Source organism: Lynx canadensis, chromosome D2, assembly GCF_007474595.2.
Source record: "Lynx canadensis isolate LIC74 chromosome D2, mLynCan4.pri.v2, whole genome shotgun sequence".
Taxonomy (NCBI): domain Eukaryota; kingdom Metazoa; phylum Chordata; class Mammalia; order Carnivora; family Felidae; genus Lynx; species Lynx canadensis.
In genome coordinates this window covers 50,615,940-50,635,974 of record NC_044313.2, presented here as the reverse complement: position 1 = coordinate 50,635,974, position 20,035 = coordinate 50,615,940, and positions in this window count along the sequence as shown.

Genomic DNA, 20,035 nt, shown 5'->3' with positions numbered 1-20,035 from the left:
CACTCTCCCCATTCCTGGCAGCATTTTAGTCTACGTGATTGAGTAGTTCAGTTAGATAAACAGATGAATTGCACAAAAACATGATACAAATATAAAGGCAGCTTTCATCAAACAAGTTTTAGAATGGCCCCCAGTTTTAGATATAGTTATAAGTAGACATCATGGAACCCCATTTTAGCAGCAAACATGACAACAAAATAGCAGAATATTGTCTAATAGGCTTGTTACCTCTATAGCTACCTTACCCATCATGATTTCACCACTCCATCACTTCAGACCACATTTCCTAAAATTTTCATTTAGTCAACACAAGCACCAAACCCATAAAACATATGATATTCTTATTTCCCCAAACCAGGGGTTATCATCCACAAAACTGGTATCAGTAACAGCAGTAGTAATAATAATAATGAGGGATCGCTTTCAGTGAGTACTGTGTGTCTACTGGGTTAAATGCTTTGTATTCATCATTTAATTTAATCATGACAAAGACAACTGTAAGTATTCCATAGACCATGCTTTTTCCTAAATTTACCTTTAATTATCTCTTTCTCTTCATCAAACTTCTTGACTCTCTAGTTCATGACTTTCTTTTGCAGCCCATTGGAATGTGACTCCTACCCTCACCAAATGTTGAAACTGATCACCAATAATCATTTTATTCACCAATTCAAAGCTTTCTCTTTATTTCTTATCCTATTGGACTTTCCTGAAGAGTGACATTGTTGACCACTGCCTTGTTCATGTAGTTTTCTAACAAGTATTATTATCCCCATCTTACAGATGAAGAAGTCAAGGCTTCCATGGGTTAAATAATTTGCCCAAGGTTACACAACTAGTAAGTCAAAGAGCCTGGTTTGATAAATCTAGAGTTCAAGCCCTTTGCCTCCCTAGGCAATCCCATATCTCAAAACCCAATCTCTTTTCATTTCCAGCCCACCTGGGCAGAATTTCTGTGGCTCTTCTTTGAGGCTGAGGTTCCAAGATCCTGAAGTGAAATTATGACTTACTACTCACAACAGTTCTCAAATAACCATTCCTCCTTAAATGATGTTAATCTCTCCAAGTCCCTCAATCCTCTTTGCCCTGGTCACACTGCTATATTTTCCCTGTTAAGCCAGCACCAGATACAGAGTCAACCAGCCACTCTATTTCTAAATTGTTGCCTCTGCTGAAAAAGGGTATCATTTCAGCAACATCTTTAGTGCTCTTACATTTCATATTCCCATTCATTCCCTTTACTTCTTTCCCCAAGTCCAACATGCCACTTACACCCCTTCACTTTCAACAGATGATAAAGCCTTTTACTTCTTCACTATAATAGAGGCCACAGAAGTATGAAACAAGTATGTTTTCCTCTTCTTCCTCCAAACTTGTTTTCATTCATCCTCATCTTCCCCTACCTACCCTTCAAAATTAGCTGCATGTTAGAAATCATGAGAAAATTATAAAACTCCTAATATGCAGGCAAAATTCTAGATCAAATAAATCGGCTACTTTGGGAGGTGGGATCCAGACATTGATGTTTTTAAAGCACTTCAGTTGATTCCAATGAACAGTCAAATTTGTGTATCACTGCCCTAATCTCAAATATTCCTACAGCAGTTTCCCAAACCAGCATGATTATTAGGGCCACTTGTGATGATTATTATACATTGAAATCCCCTGGTCTCTCTGGTGGATCTTTTTTTTTTTTCTTTTTTCTTGAGAGAGAGCATGCAAGTAGGGGAGAAGTGCATAGGAAGAGAAAGAGAGAATCTTTTTTTTTTAATTTATTTTTAATCTTTATTTATTTTTGAGACAGAGAGACAGCGTGTGAGCAGGGGAGGAGCAGAGAAAGAGGGAGACACAGAATCTGAAGCAGGCTCCAGGCTCTGAGCTGTCAGCACAGAGCCTGACATGGGGCTCGGACCCATGAACTGTGAGATCGTGACCTGAGCCGAAGTCAGACACTCAACCGATTGAGCCACCCAGGTGCCCCGAGAGAGAGACAGAGACAGAGACAGAGAGAGAATCTTAAGCAGGCTCCATGCTCAGTGTGGAGACTGACATGGGGCTCCATCCCACAACCTGGGATCACAACCTGAGCCAAAATCTAGAGTCACTCAACTGATGGAGCCACCAGGGCACCCCCCTCCCCCCGCATCTGGTATATCTTCTACATCTACTAATTTAGGAGATCTCAATTGGGGCCTGGGAACATTTTTAACAAATACCCACAGGTAATTCTTGTTTACAGGTTATTTGGGGAAACACCATTCTAAGCTTGTCTGTATTTCCTCGCTGATATATTCATACTCCATAAGCTTCTCTTTTGAGTTCAAATAAAGTATTTTTCATTCTTAATCATCCTCCTTCTGCTATATATCTTCCTAAATTATAAACATACCTCTCATCTCTTTTTATCATCAAAAGTCTTGACTGTCTCCCATTCAGTTTTCACGCAAGGATAATCTGTCTTCTATCCACTCTGTTCTTCTAACTCAGGATTGCCAAGAATTACCCCAAAGGCTTTTCAGTTCTTTTTTTTTTTAATGTTTATTTATTTTTGAGAGGCAGAGATACACTGCACGTGCAGGGGAGGGGCAGAGAGAGGAAGTGAGACACAGAATCTGAAGCAGACTCTAGGCTCTGAGCTGTCAGCACAGAGACCAATGTGGGGCTCAAACCCAGGGACTGCAAGATCATGATCTGAGCTGAAGTCAGATGCTTAACTGAGTGAGCCACCCAGGTGCCCCAGTTCTGTTTGGTTTTTAACTAAACTCGCTTCCTTGTAATATTTGCCATTAACCATCCCCCACCCCCCACTCCAGAAACATTCTCCCTTGATTTTTCTCCTACATCCTTGACCAGTATTTCCCCGTCTTCTTTCAGTGATTCAGTTTTCTCTGTCCTCTCCATAAGTATTTTCTATAGGATTCTATTTTTCTCTCTGTTCTTCTCAGCCACATGTTTTTTTTGTTTGTTTGTGTGTGTGTGTGTGTGTGTGTGTGTGTGTGTGTTTGTGTCTGTGGCTTCAACTACAGATACATACTGATTAGTCTGAAAACTATATGTGCAATTTTAAGCTCTACATCATTAAATTCAACAAGCCACCAGTTGACCTGTAGGTGTTTCCAATTCATCACACCCTAAAGTAAACTCAATATCACTCTATCATCTTCTGTCTTTTCTACCTCTGTTAAACATGACCCTGCTTTGAATTACCCAGATAGAATTTTTGGAATAATTCCTGGTGTTGTTGATTGTATCTGAGTTTACATGAGGCCTTATAGTATTAACTCTCCCCACACTGGTACCACACCAGACTGAGGAATGATGTCCTGCTCACCTCACCTGAACAATTTGCCCCAACCATATTTCCAGCTCTGCATTCTGACATCTACCAACTTTCATGAGCTTCTCATCTCAGTGATCCAATACCTCACTCCTACCTTTGGATCATCTTCCATGCTTGGCTCTTACAGACTGTTTCCATGGTGAATTCTTGCTATCCTCTTAGACTAAATTTCTCCCTTGGCTGTGCTGCCTTAGTTCGCCCTGTGCAAAATTTTCTCAAAGACCTACACTGACCCAAGACCAACTTTCTTGGAGGAGATGCCAAGGTAACCCTCTAGCCATATTTACCCTATCCCTAAGAGCAGAAGCTTGATAGATTCTATTTTTAAACATTCTCACATCTTTGTTCTTTCCTCTACTCCCTGACCAATCTTCATCCAGGATTTTATTCTTTTTGCCTGGAACTATTATAATAGTCTCTGGCTAGTCTTTCCTTATCTCCACACAGCCATGTGATTGCATTATTCCTCTGCTTAAAGTCATTGACTGCTTTTTATTGCCTATAGATGAAAAATCTGAATTCCGTAGCTTGCCGTACAAATCCCTTCATACCTTTCTAGTCTTTTCTGTAGCCTATTTGTCCCCTAAAGTCTCTTTCTCTTCTTCTTGACCTTGTCATTTCACCTGTCTTCTCTGTTTCCAGATCTTTCTCTCTTGTGCTCTCTCTCTCTCTCTCTCTCTCACACACACACACACACTAAACTCTGGCCACACTGAATCTGTGATGCCTTTACCCACCTTACCCACCTAGAGTTTCTTGAATGCGTAGCCCCACATTCTCCTGTTCTCTATATTATAGTCATGCACACAAAGAGTTGTCTTTTCCATTTTACCGCAAATTCTTCAGATGCAAGGACTGTGTTTCTTCCCTTATTTTTCTCTAATAGCTAGTTCTGTGCCTGACAAATAGAAAGCACTCCATGAATGTTAGTTGGGTGAATGGAATTGCTAAGATCTTTTTTAGTCAAGGATCTGCAAACTGCAGTGAGCTGGCCAAATCTGGTCCACTGCCTGTTATTGTAAATAAAGGTTTTCTTGGAACACAACCACTTACATATCATCTACAACTCTTTTCATGCTACAGTGGTAGAGTTCAGTAGTTGCAGCAAGGCTGATAAGGTCTAAAAAGCCTAAAATATTAGCTATTTGATCTTTATAGAAAAAGATTTGATTACCCCTGCTTCTGATCACTGAAGAGTATTCTTAGTAAATCTTAAATGCAACTTTCTGTTAAAAAAGTAAAATTTTTATTTCTGATACCATTGTTCCAATTTGTTCGAATTTGTTCATGCTGTATCCCATGACTTTAACTGCAGCAAGGGTAGAATGTTCCAGTAAGTGAGAAAAAGATATTTCTGTCCAAGAAACTCTCAAACTGCTCATTTCCTTCTTTGGGAGTTCTGTTCTCCTGCCATGGGGCCCTTCTCTTATTTTGCTGAACCACTGACTGGTTTGGAAAAAATTGCTGTGGAATCATAGGCTTAGAAGATTTAAAATCAGGCAAAATATTTCTCTTGGGAAATATATTAAAACTCTGTGTATTTATGGCTTTCCTCAGCCCAGATTCATAAGTCTAAAATAATCAGCGAGTGCCACTGGGAAGGGTAGGCTTCCAGGCTGATGCAGGAAGAGGCATATTCAGTGAACGCCTTGTGTCCTTACACGTTGCTTTGGCAGGGTGTTAATGGGATTACCCACGCTTCATTTGGAGAAGGCTTGGCCCAGAATATATGCCTGGATTGTACCTGAATACCAAAGGAGAGCCTCCTACATCATAAACATCCCTGAGCCCTTGCATGGATGTTAAAACCTTGGGTGCCTTTGTTGTGGTCCTTAATTCTGTTAATCGCCCTAGGTAAAGATTAGCTGCTCTTGTCAATTTAATTCAGCTTCAAACAAAGCAACAAGGTCACTATATTTCCCCTTCTCTCTCTCTCTCCCTCTCTCTCTTTGCCAGCAAACAGGATTGAGTTGTCATGTAGCTCTAATAGGCAGCACGGGGAATCGTTAGCCCACCTCAACGCCCTGACTGATGGGCACTTCACTTCAATCATCTGCCTGAGCAGTAGTGGCCCAGTACTATTGACACTGTGTCAGCTGCGAGAGAAGATGCCTTAATCGGCCTCGACACCCTCTGCATTGATTTGACAAGTTGCTGTAATGACCTTCTTGTTTTTCTGAAGGATTACTGTTTACTTGGGAGGTGCTACTGACTAAATATACTGCATCGTCATGGAAACGCTGATGGTGGATGCTGCCTCCCCACCAGGCCTGGGTGGAGGGTGACATTGATAGGAGACTGAATATTTCAATGAATTGGTCTGTCCCAATAGTGCTAATCTCAGCCCCACTGATCAGACCTGCTTTGAAGAGCCAACTGGAATTAGGGACGAGCCTTGTTGGGTCCCCTTTAAGAGACAGTTTGCTACAAAACTCATTATTTTTCCAAAATTCATGGTGGAGTTTTCCTTTTAGTGAGAAAGCGCTGTTCACTGTGACCACCTCCTGAGTGCACCTGGAACCTATTACCCTTTACAGATTATTGAAGGAGGCTTCCTAGTCTTGGACAGACACACCCTTGCATTAGAAGAAGCAACACGAATGGATACAAAGAAAACAACACTTTGAGCACTAATGCCATGTAACACTCTGAACAGTTAGCACTGTTACATTTATAAATAAGAGTTGCTCTATAAATGTTAGCTATTATTATTATTATTATCCTATTTCACTGATTCTAAGGTACACAATTTGCCCATCCTAACATTTCTGAAATCAGAAATAGTTGAGACATAGTTGGGAAAAACATTCCACTGACACCTAGTAAGAATAACCACCACAACAAAAGACAGTATCAAGGAGTCAATATTGCAGATTTTTGCAATGAGTGTTTTGTATGGATTACTTGTTTGAATACTTAAACAATCCTAACACAATTATACACTGCATTTGGCTGCAAGTAACAGAGACTTGATTACAGAGTACTAAACATGCAAAAGGATTTATTTTTTTCTCAAACAACAGGAGGACTAGAAGTAAGAGTTTGCTGGTGTTGTTTCAGCAACTCAAGGATGTCAGAGTCAAGGTCTCAGCAATCCTCTTTGTCTTTCCTCATGAACCCAAGATAGCTGCTGAAGCTGAAGACATCACATCTAATTGCAGATGGAAAGAAGAAATAAAGGGGGAAAGGGTATCAGTTGAGGATTCCTTGATGTCACTCTTAAAAGCTTCCACTTTCATGGACCACCCCTCTCTGCAAGAAAGGCTGGGTCTTTTAAAAATCATGGCATCTTGCCACCATTACCAGAACTAGGATTATGCTACTAAGGAAGAAGTGAAGAATGGATATTGAGCAGGTAACTCTGATTCACCCTATAAGTAAGATATTACTCTATGTCCATTGTGCAGATCATGAAATTGAAGCTTAAAGAGGTTAAGTGATTGAACTCTCACAGCTATCCCATGAGATAAATATTCCTATTCCCATACTATAGATAAAAGATAAACTAAGCTTGCAGAGATTAGGCAACTTGCCCTCATTGTTGTAAGTTTATCTTACCCTTGAATTTTAGCACCATGTGCTACACCGCAAGTCGTTCTAGGGAAGGCTTATATTCGATGGCAAGATAATTTGTGGAGGGAAGGAGGAACTGGGGTAGGAAACATGACTGAGAGTATGTTTTTCTTCTTCTTCCAGGGATCCAGCGAGTGGTCATGGGTAGAACCCATCTTCACAGATGTCTGTGATTTGTTTGATGTTTATCAAGCGTGCACAGAATGTCTGGCTGCTTTTCCAAGACTCTTGGATGGAGACCATCTGCCCATCTTTTACTGCCTATTTTAAGGCTTATTGGCCATGCAAGTGTTTTATCTCTTGGGCTTTTGTTGACTCCTATTTCCCTGGGAAAATCCTGAGCAACTTCAGCTATGATTTAGAGAATGCTTAGGGAAAAATGTAGTTGAGGCCTGGGTAAAGGGTAATGGATTGGAAAGTCCCAAGTGTGGTAAAATTGGGAGAGATGATTATCTGAGACAATCTGAGTCAAGGCATCTAGGTAGGTGAGGTGGGGACATGGTTTCTATTTCTGATCCCCCTTCCCTTTGGAGGCTGCTCTCCCCACCCCACTCCCCAACACAAACACAATTCCATGTGGTTATGATGAGGCTACTAATCATGGAACTCGATGTAGCACCCTGGCCCTAAGCTGGCCCAAGTCACTAGGCTAGACCCAAAGTGTAAACAAATCCCATGATTACCCCAGTGATTCGGGGTGTGACCCAAGTAGGGCCAGTCAGAAACCTCCCTGAGATTATACATATTGACACTGAGAGAATGGTTTTCTGTCTTTTCGATCATGAGCCATTACTGTAAAGGCATGGGGATGCTAAAAACCATCTATCTCACTATCTGGAAAGAGCTTATCTGGGAATGACACAATCATACAGTGGAAAGTGAATCCAGACATGGCAAGATAGCCAGAGCCCTGACAACATCATTTGAGCACCTGGACCTAGCAGTGCCTAAAGCTATATATCCTATAACCCATTGCAAATTAAGTTAAACAAAGTAACAGCAACGAAACAACAAAGAAATTCACTGTCTGGTGTAACCGGAAAGTCTCCCTCACCTTTGATAAGAATGATCCTAATACTGTAGGAATGAAGCACCACTGTTAAATAAGCCCAAAGCGTAGCCAACCGAAAAGTTTAAAGGAACATCCACAAGGCAGGTATGCAAGGCTGTGTGAAGGACAAGGAAGGAGTTAAGAAGAGTGGTTTAAAATTGGTTTAAAATGGTTTAAAAAAAGGTTTAAAAATGGTTTAAAACACACACACATACATACACATATATATACACATATATGCATATATGCACATATATACATACATATATATCACATGTGTGCATACACACACACGTATCACATACACACGAACATATATACGTACACATACATGCACACATACATGCAATATACCACACATATGCATACATATACACATATACATGCACACATATACACACATATATCATATATATGCATACACACATACACACATATATACATGCACACATATATACATACACATATATGTCACACATATACATACACATACGCACACATACACATGCACACATGTATACATACACATATACCACACACATGTGCATGCACACATATGTACATGAACACATATACATGCACACATGCACACAAGCATAAACATATACTGCATCATCTCAAGGAGGTATGTGTGTATCTGTGCACACTTATTTTTCAGCTCTACTGAAGTGCTGTTGTGATTGAATTAGTAGTGCTTAGAGACAAATTTGAATTTTCTGAATGATCCTTTTTATCATTTTCTAAAGCAACGAATATGAAGAAAGGATTCATGCTATATCACAAAAAGGTCAATGAATTTTTTTTTTTTTTTTGCTATGTTTGGTGGCTAACTGAAAACTCTCCCCATCTCTTTCTCTCAGAAAGAACCTCAGACAGGGGCACTTGGGTGGTTCAGTTGGTTGAGCATCTTGGTTTTGGCTCAGGTCATGAGCTTGCAGTTTTGTGGGTTCAAGCCCTGCATCAGGGTCTGCGCTGACACTGTGGAGCCTGTTTGAAGTTCTGTCTCTCTTCCTCTCTATCACTACCCCACTCACACTCTGTATGTCTCAAATAAACAAACTTAAAAAATAAGTGGGGGGAGCGCCTGGGTGGCTCAGTCAGTTAAGCATCCGACTTTGGCTCAGGTCATGGTCTCATAGTCCGTGAGTTTGAGCCCCGCATCAGGCTCTTTGCGGACAGTTCAGAGCCTGGAGCCTGCTTTGGATTCTGTGTCTACCTCTCTCTCTGCCCCTTCCCCGCTTGTGCTCTGTCTCTCTGTCTCTCAAAAATAAATAAACATTAAAAAAAATTTTTTTAAAGAGCCTCAAACACACAAAGCTGATGTTGTGTCCCTAGTTCGTAAAGCTACTTCTTAAGACTTTTTCCTTTAGTGAGTTTAAAAATTCAATAACAACCATGCATATTGGAGCAGAATCCATTGGGTCATCCTTGTTTAAGTTTTTCACTATTAAAATCATGCATTTATAAATATCATCATGGGAGGATGCATGCATATTTGATACGCGGTTCTGCATGTGCTTTCTACACAGGTTGTCAGGAAGCAAACTACAGGCATATATGAAATGTTCAACTAGATCACATGTGACTTAGTCAAATAAATACTAAGATGACAGACTCTAACAGTGATTCACTGTAAAATTGCTAATAGACTGTACGTTGTCTGTTATGCCCATATTGTGTTTCCACTGAGTCAAATTAAAGGGTGAGGAAAGTTAGATTTGTGTCACTCTAAATTGAAACATGCTTCAATATGCTACTTGAGCATAATAAAAGAATACCTATATACCATCGTGTGTTGGCATGGTAATGTATTAAGCCAAGATAGATGGGGCAGTCATCTGAAGCAGAAACTAATGATAGCCAAATCAGCGGTTAACAAGCTGGGGGCCTGACATCTATCAGGTTTTGAGAGAGAGAAAAAACATTAACAGTCCTCCCGATCAACATCTGATAAGGGTAAAAAGAAAGTTCACGGGATCTTGCTAAGCCATTTCTGAAAAGACAGGTCATTTTTTTGAGCTAGCAGAGGAAGCAATGGGTAGAAGGATTAGGACTCCCTATCCCCCCGCCTCGTTCGTGCTGCCCACCAACTATGTCATCCCAGGATAACTGCCAGATGTCTCAAGGTACTCAGTGAAATACACCTTCTGGTGGAAGAAAAAGATATTCAAACTGTAATTCATGTTTTGGAACTTAAGTAATTTTTTTCTTGGTGTGTTTGGGGGTTTTTTTGTTTGTTTTGTTTGGGTTTGAGTTTAGGTTTAGTTTCTATCTTGATGAAAGGTTTGTACTACTCCACCATTCCAGACGAGAATGCTATCTCATTTAGAAAGCAGGGTAGCGATATTATGCTTTTTCTGGGGCCACAACAAAACTCACTTACCCTGTCAATTCAGCGACTCCTTCCCCAACAGGAGCTAAAGCCGTGAGCTGGTAGAAAGCAGTTGTGCCTTTGGTGCCCCAGGACTGCCTCCTCTATTCTCCTTGTCCATCCTTCTCTCTCCCATTGCTCTTTAAAATTATTCCATTCCTCTCTTTTTCTTCATGCTACATTTTTACTTATTCCAAATGACAACCTACTTAGGTACTCACTCTCACATTCTACCTCTGAGCTGTGCCTCCTAAAGTTTTGTTGTCCATTTGTGACTGGGGCCATCAAACAGTTCTGGAGAGAATGTGTATGTCCACCTAGGTGAGCCCTGAGGCAAGGATCATATGGACTGAAACTAAGTGGCTAATTAATATCAAACTGAACATGTGTCTAGATGATGCTGGACCCAGCTGGGTACATATGTGTCTGTAGCAGTCTAGCGGTCACAAAGAGCACAACCTCCATGCAAGTGAAGACATCAGGGAATGCTAAGAGATGTCTCTGTTCCCCGAATCCCAGGCCATGGATAAGTAGATATCCCAATAAACTCCTCTGTGACTATATTTATGAGACTGTGATAGTAATAAATATCTTTCCTGCATACACATTTGCATATGAATAGGAGTCTCAGGGTGATCCCATAGATTAATAGGAATGCTACACTAGTGGGATTTGGAAGCTCTGGAGAAGCTAGTGGGACCTTCTAGTTCTCAAAACCATTTGCAGAAGTAGTCACGTATGGGATGGCCATGAAGAGCTAGGTTTTATCACGGACAAAGCCACGTCATGAACTTGTGCATATTTATTATTCCCAGGCAGCAGAATCAACATGAGGCCAGTGCAACCCGGGACAAATTCTCCAAGAGAATGTGGAGGAAGTCCAGATAAGTGATTGGAAATCGGACTTGCCTTTCACATCAAAAGAAGGTTTGACTTTGCGTAAATAATGAAACCCGTGCGGTCGTTCCATGGAAGTTTTCATGAGGAGTGATCCTGTCCTTGAGAAGGTGAGAGCTGCTTTAAATTCACCGGTGCTGCCTCCTGAGCATCACCTCCTTTTCTTCACTACCTGTACGCTTCGGGTTCCAGCCGTTACCTCCATTTCTCAAAGTGGCATCTGCCTATTGCTTCTGTGGAAGCCTATAGACATTCTCTCTGCTGCCTCTTCACCTGCAAACCTCTCAATGACAGTCTAGGTCTTGGTTTCTGTTCTTTCTGTCACTCAGTGGTCCTCTGAGTGCCGTCCCCAGACAAACAATGCTAACATCATGTGTGAGCTTAATAGAAATGCAAACTCTTGTGCCCCTGTCTTATTTACCCCCTCCAGAACATGGAGACAAATGAGCAATCAGTTATCATTGATTTGGGGTCTCACCCATCAGCCGGATTGTCCTTCTGAGCAGAGAATGTGCCTGTTCTTGCTTACATGCTTTGTGTCCAGGTGGTGTTACTGGGGGATGTTCCAAACCTGACAAACTGACACATATTAGGGGCTCAATAAATTCCTATTGAATGAGGGATTAACAATGAAAGAGAAGCAGAAGCCTAGGGTGGTCAGATGTCAAGGCTCTGGAGCCAATCCTGGATCCTCCATTGCTGATGCCTTGAGAGTTACTCTGTCTCTGTGCTTCTTGCTAGAACAGGCACAGTAATGGCCCCAATTTCTCAGGCTTGACACAGAGATTGGAACAATGCATGATGATATCCACTATTATGAGTATAAAAAAGGATTTTAACTCTCACACATTCATTTTGCCAGAGGATTTCACTGGATTTCCCCCAAAGGATACTTGGAATTAGAATACGTGTGGGGTGTGTGTGTGTGTGTGTGTGTGTATGTACTCTGATTCTATTTATTGGTACTTTTCAACACAGCATCAGGAGACCTTCTTCTAGTGATGTTGTTTTCCACCCAATTAATGGTTTTTATAAATCTGAAGCTGAGTTGAGAGGAGCAGGGATTTGCTGACCAGCATCTCTCCCTCCTGCCTCTATCACTTCCCTTTCCCCCAGCGCCCTTCTTCTTCCCTTTTCTTCTCCTGCCGCCCCCCATCTCCTTCTTGCTGTCCTTCTGTCCATCTCCTCTCTCTGCCTACCCTTCTCTCCACTCCCACGCTAATGGCTTCCTCCTTTCCCTTCTTCTGTCTTCCCCGATGCTTCTGGAGCTATCACAGCTGGTTTCTGCCAGAAGCTTCAAATGCCACAAAGAGTCTGACATATTTAAGATTTATAAATGACTCTTAACCGCACATGGTTTTTAGCCCAAATGAACATGCTAAGAAAGTGTTGGCGGGTGGGGGGAGGGAAGAAAAATTAATGCAAATGAAGTCCTCAAAGCGATTCTGTTCATCAGACCTGCAACTGAGATTCTTTGCTGTGCTCTCAGCTGAGGGCTTGTTGTTACAAAGCTGTCCACACAGCAAAGAGCAGGGCCCCCGCTCAGGGCCCGGGGGCTGTCTTCGGTGTGCCTGGAATGCCAGCCCCCGCCCCCAGCAGAATGCCAGTCTCACAGGGCCTGCTAAGTAGATGGGCTGGAGTTAGCTGTGCTGCTTTGGATCAGATGATTCAACCACCCATGCAGCATGGAGGGGCCTATAACGCAAAGAGCTAATGATCTCCCTGCATACAGAGGCTGGGTCAGCCCCTCCTGTGTACTGAAGAGATGATTCTGGTGACTGGTAGAAGGTTGGATAAGATGACCTCAGAGATTCCTTCAAAGTGGGAATTCTGTGATTATGTTAATTCTTGACTCCAAACTCTTCTGGGGAGAATGGAATTCTGCTGTGTTCTAGGTCACCTCAGCTAACCCCTCTTAGCCATGGAGACCCTTCTGAATAGTCAGCGCCCTCTCAGCCCCCTGGCAGTCAGACATGCCTCCTCTGGGTTCTACCTTGGCCCTGTACTCTTTTTCAAGTATAAACAATAAGCCAAAATGCCTCCCTCTGAAGTGGCTAAGAATGTGGGGCATATTGCCCACCAGGAGATAGTGGCTTACAGGCTCATATGGGGGTGTGGCTCAGCATAGGAGAGAAGTTCTAGTGACAATGGACCATGCCCTTCCTTGCCTCCCCTCTCAGCCAAGAGGCCCTCTCTTCTTCCCGGGATGCAGCCTCTTCCCTTAAAAGGGAAACCAAATCTGTGTCCCTTTCTTTCTCCCAGCCAAAGAGGTGATTCCTGACGGGGCAGGAAGAGAAAAAGGGCATTGTCTGCTTCTACCTCTGGCTCCCCTTCATTTCATTGAGCTCACACGTTCCCTCTTCATGTCACTGAAAATGTTATTTATCGATCCTGCTGACAGCAGCAGTAAATAGAGCCTGGGCTGTTTTACATCGCTGATGAGAAGGCAGGCTCCATAACTCATCAGGCCCAATCTGATTCCACATCAGTCCTCAGCCCTTTTTTCTCTTCTGTATCTCATTACAGAACCAGGAATTAATACACATGGACAGAAGAGAAATGAGTTCAGCTGCTCTTAGGGCTTTTGTGGGCAGGCAAGCATCCTCAGTGGCTCCTTAAGAAAAATTGACGGATGGGTCGGTCTGGTTGCGTGTTTAGGCCCACCCTCATCGAGGCCCATTAGCTGTGCCCTGATGATAATAGACTGTGGGGTCATCATACATTCGGGCTGGAGCTGAGATTTGGGATTACCATAGAGATAGAGAGCCCCCAACAATTCTTCTGAATCTCACTGTACAGCTGTGGGCCATGGGTGCCCTGAACCAGAAGATAAAATGGTACATTTTCTTGGAATGCCTACTTTACTTCAAGATTTGAGCAGTAAATGTATATTAAAATAAACACATATATTTTAATGTGGAGTTGACTCAAATGGATGTGAATTTTAATGGGAAACTTCAAAGAAACTTCCCTCTTGTGATGAGCCTCTTGGAGCCGTGCTTTAGACCCTTAGTGACGGGCAATCACTTACTCTAGCTTTGGGGCTTTCTCAAATAAAAGACTCGCAAAAATGAGCCAACATATTTATCCTACTTTCTGAAAGCACAGTACTTAAATAATGGCCACAACAGACAGTGAGTCTACACTGAGAGACAGGGTATTGACTGGAATCCGTGCTGGATGTAGGATGGGAAATCTGAGATTATTTTCCACACCCATCCCCTTGTAACTGGATTGCAGACACATAGCTCCCCTTTTCCCCCAAACTCACTTTCCTCCTCTATTAAATGCAGATGGTGGTAACTGCCTGCCTGGGTCTTTGTGAGTATTAACTGAGACAATGACGGCAACTTTGTCGATATTCTTGTAAGTAAGATTTTCTGTAGTATTAAAGCACAGAATCAGCACTGATTTCTGATGGCAGGTCCACCAACATTGTAGGGACGTGTGAAAAGGCCACACTTCATAAATTGTCCCACTGTGTGAAACACAATTGGGATCATTAGTGAGCACCTGCTAGTTGAATTAAGGCCAGACACTGGGAACACTACGTGGGTCTAAAGATGAAGCTGATCTAAGGAACTCCATGTCTAATTGAGAACATTAGACAGGTGTCACCAGTGTGGGACAAATAGCACCAAGAGCTACAACGTCCAGCTGGGCTGTGTGTTCAGACTTTATAATAAAAAAGAACCAGTCACAGGGAAGTTTTATGGGCACCTCATGGATGCTAGGCTTTGTTCTAAGGCCTTTTCCTATAGTTATCACCTCAAAACTCCTAACAAACATCCAAAATTTGTCTTCATTTTATAACTGAAGAATTGAGGCTTAACAAGACAGAGAGGCTTCCCACCATCCTATAGTGTCTGCACCCAGATTTGTGTGACTTCAAATCTCATGACTAAAGGGCTTCCCCAGGGAGCCGTGGCTGTGTGTGTGTGTGCGGGGGAGGGGTGCAAAAAGGTTGCAAGAAAGTTCTATTTCCTCTACCTCCCATCCCCCGAGTACTAGGGATCCCAGACCCCTCCTTGTGCCTCAGTTTCTTTATTTGCACAACAAAGGATTGACTTAGATGATCTCAACTCCCAGATTCTAAATATACTTGTAAAAAGGGAAATGAGGCAGATTTTTAACCTCAGTCTACAGAAACTTCTGGTATGTTTTGTCTTTATTCTAAATGGAATAAGGAAGGGCATGATACCACCCTAAACTAGGTCTCATTTATCTCTCAGGAAATTATGACTTTTATTTTAGAAAAATAGATGTAAAAAAAAAATAAAACCTCTTGCATTCATCCACTGCTTTAAATAAATATTGAATATGTATATGTTATACATATAATATATATGAATATATGTGCATAGATACATGTATTCAAATAGCAAATATGAAATGTATATGGTATATACATATATAAGTTTGTGCATATGCATACAAACATTTATCACTATTATCATGGTAATTTTTATTAACCTGCTTTAATTTTAGGGTGACTTTCCCTCTCCTATAGCCAGAGCTTAGAGCTTGGAGCTCTGAGTATGGAGACATCTGAAAATCCCAGCTTTTTACTCCTTTCTTCGCCATCTTTAGAAGTTGTTGCTACTTGTTTTCCAGCCATTTCATAGTTCCTAACTTTGCTTAAAAGCATTTATAATTCCTCACATTTAAAAGCGGATTGCAAATGAAGTTTAATACAGAATGTTTTGTACCACGAAAACTAATGCCCCATTTTTCCCCCCTAATGAATGCCAAAATCATCACAGACTCAAGGCTCATGAATAATGTATATCATCCAATTAAGTGCAAATGCTGTTCAGTTCTTGCAACGGGTATGTGATGCCAGTTCTGGCCTTAGAATGGGCACTGAGACTGGGGATGGGAGCACAGGCTGGGGAGGGTGTGTGGTTGTGTGTGTGTGTGTGTGTGTGTGTCTGACAGCTAAGCCCCCACAACTTAGAGCAGCTCATTATGCCCTGGGACTTAAACTTCCCATGCTGAGGTCCACAGAGATATGTTTTTTCCAACCATAAAGAGAACTCATCTTAAATATCTAAATCCCTGATCCTTAATAGCCTAGGAGCTCTGGCCTGGTCATGCTGTCCTCTGCCTGTAAAACGATCAACTCTAATTGGCCAGCTGACCCCTCTCCCCAGGCTGGACTGCTTCAGAAGGTCGGCTTCCTCTCCAATGAAGCTACAGCAGTGACTCTGTGGGTAATTCATTTCATTCTTTTGGCTCCTGATCAAGATGTCCTCCTTCACCAAGAAACCCTGGCAGCCTTTTGAGACTGCTGAATTGGCTGTGTTCTCGATCTTCCACTGCCAAAAACACAGAGCCAGGAAGACATGCTATAAGTCGTTACTTTCCCAAACCCAGGGAAGGTGGTCACTTCACATATCTGAGCCTCAGTTTCCTCATCAGAAATAGAAGATGATAGCCACAATTGTTGTATCTCTGGGCTAGTATATAGACCTGGGTGGGTATTATCTGTCAATCCTGAAACTTCATACAGATGTTCATAATTACCTTCTTTGCTTTGAGCACGTAGACATCCTCACTTACAGCTTCATGGCTGGGCATGACAAACCTCCAGGACCTGGGCTGGCCTGAGTCTGATTAATGCTGTTCATAAAAATATTCATCCATCAAGCTTTCCGTTTGTAGCATTTAGTTGTGCCAAATAACAGAGCCAGCCACTGGTTTCTTAGAATTACACCATCTAATAATGAATGCTGGAGACAGATTTTTTTTTTCAGCCTGAAATCTCTTCTTATAACTCAGGGCTGATGAGTGCTGCCCTACATTTCTCGATGGATCCAATTTAACACCAGACGAAGCAGTGACTCAGACTAACTTAAATATCTCAAGACGAGTTTCACCTTTTCCTCTGAGGCCGTATCAGTTCAATTGCATAAGTGCAAATTTATTGAAAGTGGTTTGGTGCTTAGCTTTTCTCTATTGGCAGTAATGGAGTTTAAATTTATAGCAGGCTGATGAATTTCAGATAAGAGAACCATTACCTTACAACAACATTAAGGAAAAATATATAACTCCGATTGCTGAGCCTCGAATGCGTATTGTTTGAATGAGGGGAGATGGATGAGGTAGGCTGACATTTGCAAATGCAATTCCTTTCCATCCTCGTGGTGCTAGCCCGGGAGTTTGAAAGCATGGCATATTCCAGAAAGGGTTTGGGAGAGTTATGCATTACAAGTGCATTATAACAAAATAGCAAGAGTGAGATATCATCTAGAGGTGAGGGATTTTTCCTTCTGTTTAGTAATATGATTCGAGGTGTCTTTTGGCAATGCACCAAGGCTGTTATAGGGCTTAGGTGGTTCATTTGGTCCTTGTAATGTGCCTCTCCCACATGTTATTTTCCTTTGACTACATGGCTTTGTCTTCCCACGGAGTGTGACTCTGGCATCGGGGAGACTAAAATGAAGGATTCCCCGGACCAAATGAGCACAGCCTCAGAGAGACTGAAAGAGGCCCGGGCTTCTGTATTTCTTAAAGTTCCTGGCCAATGAAAAACAAATGAAGCAATACCAAAACAGGGTTATGAAAATCACATTATGTGTTTAAATGGTTATGCCAAAAAAAATTAACTCTTCAAGTTAAAAAAAAAAATACTGTGCTCTGCCTAAGATGATCACCAAATTGATGAAATAGAGGTTTATGGACACTAGGTTTCCAAAATAGAACGCAGGTTTCCGGTTGTGTGATGAACTTTGTTCTTTCTCCAATTCTGTTATGTACCCCAGCAGTTGTATGAATAACCTCATTTGGAGATACAGGTCAAGTCTAAATGCAAGATCCTTTGTGGGTTTGTGTGTCGCAGAGCCTTTCTGAAGCTTTGCTGTTTCCACCTCAGTCCCCTACAGGCCAGAGTTTTCCAAAAAGTGTCATTCTTGTTCTCCTTGGCTCTGGTCCTCTCACTGATAAAATCTACGTGCATCTGGGGCAGAGTAGAGGTGGGGGATGATCATCACTGCGGTGGAACAGGTGAGGCCTCAGACCCAAAGGCCTCCACCCATTTCCTCAAGATGAGAGGCATTCCCACTGTTGTAGGAGGAGGCTAGCTCCGCCCGCCCCCCTCGGCCCCCAAGGAATCCGCTCCCGGGTGGCTTCTGTTTCCTGCACTCGGTCTGAAGTGTCTGCAATTGGAGCTGCACAGGGCAGACTAGCCACTGTGTGCCCTGAGCAGGAGGAGAAAGAAGGGACAGTCCCCATTTCCCCAGTCTTCCTGAGAAGGCAGAGGCTGACAGATGAAGCCAGAAAAGCTGCCTCTCCATGATACTTGGGGATGAAGCAAATATCCTATTCCCCAACACCTAATTGTTTTAGTGTCCATTGATGATTCTTGCCTGATTCAATTATTATACCGGAACTTCCCTTCTTTTAATTAAAGTATAACATCTTAAGTATTCAGTTTACTGAGTTTTAAAAATTGTACGCACCCAGGTAACCAGCACCCAAAATAAGGTATAGACAATTCCACCACTTCAGAATGTTCCAGGCACTCCCCTATCTCTCCTCAGCCCTTTCTGACTTCCGTCGCCTTAGTTTTGTCTGTTCTTATAGTTTGTGTAAATGGAATCATGTAGACTTATTGTGGTGATCATTTTGCAGTGTATACAAATACTAAATCATTGTGTGGTACACCTGAAGCAAATATAATGTTTGTTACACCTCAGCCACAATTATACTTCAACAACAAAAAAGAAATTTAAAATAATTTTTACAGGCATGCAAAAAATAAAGTGTACAAAGTGATGATGTGATACACTAAAAAAAAAAAAAAAAAAATGCTGCCTCTGTCTTAGCACTGCAGGCAGGAGCAGAAGCCCAGGGGCCTCTCTGTGTGGCCTGCACTCTCTGTTCTAGAACACCGGAGAAAGTCCAGCACTTAAAATGCAGTTAACTTTAAGAGAGAAACCTCAGTGTTCTGTAAGTAATCCCACAGGGAGTTGTGTAGAACGAGGCATTTGTTTTGGGGTTTTACACACCGCAAATTTGAAAGCAAAGGGGCTGAATTCAGTTGGCTAGTTGTTTATTTTGAAAAGAACTGGCTATTAACTGAACTCAGCAAAGTCTGAATGAAATTAAATAGGGAAACAACTTGATGTTTTGCCAACAGTTTTCTCAGTTCACAAACAGCTTTTGGTCCAGGCCCGATGCTTGGAAAGGTTGACACTGTCATCCTGGGCTGAAGCAATCAGCTGTGGTCCCCTGTTAGAACAGCACAATAGAAAAGACCCAGACTAATGCGGCCTTTAGTGGAAAATAGTATTTCAAATGCAAATTGCACAACACTGGCCAATGTTGCTCCAAGAACGTCAATTACAGTTTTAATTTGGAGTCTCTGAGGTTCTATCAATAACCCCAAGTTGTTTGTTTGGTTTTTGTTAATGTAAAAGATAATGGCACACAGCAAAATAAGAAAAATAAAAGTAATAATAATCACGTTCCATTTTGATTCATAGACTCATATAATTTCGAAAGTGAAAGAAAAACGAGAGATCATTTAGCTCAATTTTCTTATTTTACAGATGGAGAAACTGAGGCCTGCAGGATGACCAAGTGTCGTTTCTGGGGTACAGATTCCAGCCCTTTCTCCCTGAGTGTCTTGGGCTTATAGAAATCGACATCACAGAGCTTTGGAATTAGGAAGGACAGATTACTTTTTTTTGGTCCCATTTTAATTTTTCTCCAAACTCATAAAATATCATTAGAGTGCTTTTTAATTTTTTCTGAAAAGCAGGAAATCGTAAGATTGATAAATAGTTTAATGTGAACCTGA